The following is a 6,071-nucleotide window of genomic DNA, read 5'->3' on the forward strand; positions in this document are numbered from 1 at the left end:
CAAAAAATATTCTGAATTTGTCGCTTAACTATTCATGCCTGTTCTGGTACCTAAATTATTTTAGCTATAAGTTTTTGGATTATTTCTATGATTGCTAGTGATTACAATATATATTATTAATTTATAATCAGACAAAGTCTAGTTAGAACTAGTATTTAACCACTTTACAAAAAAATATAATAATTTAGAACAGTATAATTACATTTACCTGTACAACTTTGTTGCTTTTGTTGTCATATAGCTCACATCTTCATATATCAGACAATCTATTATACAATTTTTGTTTTGCTGTAAACGATTTGTTTAAAGAAATTAAAAATGAAAAAAATATATTTGCCTATGCACTTATTTTTTTTGCCACACTTCAGTCCTTTGTGTGGATATGCTATTTAATCTGGTGATATAATGCTTCATTCTGAAGAAGTTTCTTTAACATTACTTTAAGTGAAAGTTGGATAGTAATAAATTCTCCATTTTATTTGAAAATATATTTTTTCTTAATGTTTTAGGGTTATTTTCACTAGTTATAGAATTCATGATGGATCCTTTTGTTTTTAATTTTCACCATTTTAAAACTAGTGTTCCATTGTGGTGTTTGTGTATGTGTACTTGATTATTTACAATGAGAAGAAAGACATTATTTCCATTACTATTTCTTTCAAGAGAATCATTACGAACCCTGTCTGCTTTCAAGATTCACTCTTTATTTTTCGTTTCACTAGTTTGAATATGATTTGCTGAGGTTATGGTTTGATTCTATGATTACTGAAATTCACTGAAATTCTTGGGTCCCTACATTAATGTTTTCAACTAAATTTTGAAAAAATAAAAAAATAATAATTTTTTTCATCCCTCTTTTTTCCATTCCTTCTTTTTGATTGATTTTATTACTGATGAATGTACAATTTTCTGTCCTTTGAGAAGAGTATTTTCATGGGTTAGTTTTCTAGGGATTTATCATATTTAGAATATGTTAGTTGTGTTTATATCTAAAAAAGCAAAAAAAAAACCAAAAAAAAACACTGCTTTTGTATAAAATTCTTGTCATCTTTTTTCCTTAATACTCTACAGAAAGGTAATTCTTAATCACTGAGGACATATGATGAAATAGTTATAAGGAAATAGCATGCTGAAATAGGTAGGTAAACTTCAAACCCTGAACCACAGTTACCAGCTCTTAATGTAGGCAATGCTGCTGTTAATAGGAATGAGTTAGGCACATAAATGATGAAAACATAGAAAAATATATGGCTGTTTATTTTCTGATTTTTTTTATCAAGTAAGTTTGTACTGAAGTGTGATGTCAATTCTGTTATATCCCATGTTTTTAGGTTATATATTTTCTTCTGTTATATATATTTTTTAAATTAAATTTTTCTTTGTAATCTGAGCACATTTTCATTTGGGTATCACCTGAATAGATGTGGGTATCACCTTATTCAACATGGAGTCCATCAGTCTGCAAACACATGAATATTTTCAACTTTGGGAAAAATCTACAGATATAAGGTTGAGTATTTATTTACAATTGTTTTGATTTATTGTCCAGAGATAACTATACTTCTTTTTAAAAAATAATTTCAAGTTTTATTTCTAATTCAGGGAGTAAATGTGCAGGTTTGTTACCTGAGTATGTTGTGTGATGCTGGGGTGTGAGGTATGAATGATCCCATTACCTGGTACTGAGCATATTACTAAATAGGTAGTTTTTCAGACCTTGGCCCGCTTCCTCTCTTCCTGCTTTTGTAGTCTCCTGTGTCTATAGTTCCTGTACTTGTGTCTATTTGTTCCCAATGATAAAATATCACTTATAAGTGAGGACATGTAGTATGATTTTCTGTTCCTGTATTAATTCAATTAGAATAATATTCATGCAAATGACATGATTTTTTAACGTTTTAATGGTTTCATACTATTCAATGATGTATATGTTCCATGTTTTTTATCCAGTCCACCATTGATGGGCACTTGTGTTTTTACTCCATGCCTTTGCTATTGTGAATAGCACTGCAATGAACATGTGAGTATGTTTGTCTTTCTGGTAGAATGGTATCTTTTCCTCTGGGTATATACACAGTAATGGCATTGCTGGGTTGAATGGTAGTTCTGCTTTGAGTTCCTTGTGAAATCTCACATCTTCTTTACACAGTAGTTCTGCTTTGAGTTCCTTGTGAAATTTCACATCTTCTTTACATAGTGGCTGAACTAATTTACATTCTTATCAACAGTGCATAAGTGCTCCCTATTCTCTGCAGCCTTGCCAGCATCAGTTATATTTTTACTTTTTAATAATAGTCATTCTGAGACTATCATTTAAAAAATACTTTATTATTAAGTTATTATTAAGCAGACAGTGTGAGATGATATCTCATTGTAGTTTTGACTTGCATTTCTCTGATAATTAGGAATGTTAAGCATTTTTCATATGTTTGTTGGCTGCTTGAGTGTCTTCTTTTGAAAGGTGTCAGTTCATATCCATTGCCCTTCTTAATGGGGCTGTTTTTAACATGTTGAATTTTTCAAGTTCATTATAGATTCTGAATAATAGATTTTTGTCTGATGAGTATTTTGTGAATATTTTCTCCTCTCCTGTATCTTATATTTTTACTCTGTTGCTAGTTTAATTTGCTATGCAGAAGCTCCTTAGTTTAATTAGATTCCACTTGTTCATTTTTGTTTTTGCTGCCATTGCTTTTCAGAAATTAGTCCTAAGTTATTTGCCAGGACCAATGTGTAGAATGGAAACTAGGAAACTAGGTTTTCTTTTAAAATTGTTGTAGCTTGAGGACTTACATTTTAATTTTTCATCAGTCTTGAGTTAATTTTTGTATGGCTGAAATGCAGGGGTCTAGTTTTATTCTCCTGCATATGGCTAACCAATTACCAAAGCCCCTTTTTTTGAATTGGGAGTCCTTTCCTCATTGTTTATTTTTGTTAACTTTCTTGAAGATCAGATGGGTGTAGGTGTGCAACTTTACCTGGGTTCTCTCTTATGTTCCATTAGTTTATGGGTTTGTTTTTGTACCAGTATTATGCTATGTTTTTTACTATAACCTTATAATATAGTCTTAAGTCAGATAGTGTAATCCCAGCAATAACACATTCAGATCAGATCCAGGTCACCAAGCTGGTCCTGGCTGCAAGTCTGGTAACCCAAGAGAAACCATGGCTGCAGCAGCTCTCCTCCAACCCCAGACTTTTATCATCTAGATGCCATTGCAGGGGGCGTTGGCCTACCTTCTACTTCCCAATATCTGGGATGTCCTTCACTATTACATTGGATTCTCATTTTCCTTCTTGAATAAAATCTCACAGAGTTGACATTATGCACTATTTTTGCTATTTCCAAGTGGCTGGGGCATGCCCAAAGCTTCTAATCCACCACTGTTTTACTAGGAATTCTGGGGTATTTTTTTTCTTTTCTTTCTTTTAGAAGTTTTTTTTTTTTTTTCCCTTAATCAGATGACTCCATTACAGTTTGCAGAATGAAGAAATAGACAAATGAAAAGCCTTCCAATTTAAGTCCAGGTGTCTGTTTTTTAAGCACTTACTAAAGCTTGGTAGCTCTTGCTAGTTTTCCTGTGTTCTCTGGAGGGAGGACTAGAAGGTGATGTGGGGTCTCGGTACCCAGTGCTCTCCCTATGTGGACTATTGTGAGGCACATATACACTCTTGCTGCCTCTGCTCTTGGAGGGGCAACCTTCAAAACAAAAGGAATGAGTGTGGGGGACATATGTATGGGGGTTTCCATGGTCAATGGCTGGTCCCACCTCACCACTCCTCAACCTACACATACCTCTTTGGGGAACTTATCCCCCCTCCCATCTGTGCACCACCCTGAGGGTTTGCCTGGGGTGCAGCCTCAAGTTGGCTCTGCTAACTGCTGCTGCTGCCATCATTACTGCAAAAAGATAAGGTGGGATAACTATAATTGTTAAGTTGAATATCCATTTTTCTTGACCTGCATAGAAATTACTCAGTATTTTAATTTTTATTTGTTTGCAGCTTGAGGACTTTCATCTTACATTTATGACTTGCCTTTCCTTTTTCATGGAGGGCATGTTTTCCAACGTCTCATTGGTAATACCAGTCAGATTTCTTTTTAGTCATTATCCTTGTGTATGGCATAATTTCAGGAAGATGTGTTAACCAAGACTTCAGAAGCAGGTTCATTTCCCTAGGCCCGCCATATATTGCAAAGAATCCTTATGAGACTTTTTTATTTCTTTTAAAGTGTCCTGGAATCATAAGAGAGATGTATGCAGTGTTTTCCACGAGATAATGTGGTTTGAATTGGCCCTAGTAATGCCATATAATTTCAATAGAAACAGAAAATCAGAATTTTTCATTCAATGAGCTTCATGATTGAGAAGGACCATTTTACATGTTTTCATGGTACATTCATTTTTCACAAATACAATGTTTAAATACATGACTGCTCAGTAAGAAATATGAGGAGCTACTATGCCCACTCTTAGATACTGAGTATTGTTTTTTTTTTCCCAGAACAACTGATGAAGAAGGTTGATGTGACTATATTTCAATTTCTACTATCTTAAAATTATTTATCTATGACAACTGTTTAAATATTCTATAACACTCTAACCCTAGGGAATTTCTGAAAATATCTTAAATTTTCAGCATAAACTCTAGATGATTCGTTGGTCAATACCTACAAACCAACACAGAATTCTTTTTTGTCTAAGTACTTTTCTCCATTTTCTAGTATGCAATATTCATTTGGCTTTAAGCTGTATTAGGAAGAGAGGGAGAGATAGTTGTCAGTATGGTTTCAATGTATGTGTCTCTCCAAATTTCATATGTTGAAAACTAATCCCTAAGATGATGGTATTAAGAGGTGGGTCTTTGGAAGATAATTAGGTTGTGAGGATGGAGTCCTCATGAATGGGATTTGTGTCCTTACCATTTTTGGCTTGAGGAGGCTTGCTAGCCTGCTTTTGCTCATCCACTATGAGAGGACAGAGCAAGAATGTGTCATCTACGGGGAATGGGCCCTCACCAGACATCAAATTTTTTGTAGCCTTGATCTTGTACTTCCCAGGCTTCAGCACTGTGAGAAATAAATTTTGGTTGTCTATAAATTACCCAGTATAAGATGTATTGTTATAAAAATTTGAACTGACAGAAACAGCTGTATTTTCTTGAGAGTAAATAAAAAATCAGTTCTAATCACAAAATCAGTTCTTATGTTTCCAGGATTAATACTCTGGCACTTTTACAGAAAAAATACTCATTTTAAAGAGGGGTGGCTTTTCATTGTTTAGTTAATAAACCCTTACTATCCATCTGCCTGGCAAGACTGCTATTTATATTGCTCATTGTGACATTTATTTAATCTCTTTTGACCTTATTACGAGTAAACATTTCTTTCCAACTCCACTACTAGGTAGTATATCAGCCTTGTTTAGGTTTTTGAAAAAGGAGCTATTACTTTTTACCTATTTTTGTGTCATGGATATTATAAGAAAATTGAGAAAGAGGTGTAAGGATGCCATTTTAAAAACTCAGAAAATCATGATTGGAACATTGAAGAAAATACCACGTATCTTAATTTACCCCTTCTTTCTTCTATAATCACAGCATTTTTTCCCTTGAATATTCACTAGAGAATTGATGAACATTTTAATACTTGTATTTTATAAAATGTGCCATGAGATTTCAAGTCTTTTTTTATTCTTTGAAACCATTCATACATTTGTTATATTGTCTTCAAGTGAAATTGAGATTAATCCATAGTATTTTAAAGGGAATAATACACAGAAAATGAATAATAAGGAGAGGAGAATTTGAGGAAAATTTCTTACTTTGACCTAAAAGCTTACTTCCCTGATGTAAAACTTTATCCTAAGAAAATAGTAAGTTTTCCACCAAAAGCAATTGAAACAAAAGCCAAAATTGACTAATGGGATCTAATTAAACCAAAGAGCTTATGCTCAGCAAAAGAAACAGGGTGAACAGGCAACCTACAGAATGGGAGAAAAATTTTGCAATTTATTCATCTGATAAAGGTGTAATATCCAGAATCACCAAGGAACTTAAACAATTTTACA

The sequence above is a fragment of the Cebus imitator genome, unplaced genomic scaffold, assembly GCF_001604975.1.
Source record: "Cebus imitator isolate Cc_AM_T3 unplaced genomic scaffold, Cebus_imitator-1.0 Scaffold154, whole genome shotgun sequence".
Taxonomy (NCBI): Eukaryota; Metazoa; Chordata; class Mammalia; order Primates; family Cebidae; genus Cebus; species Cebus imitator.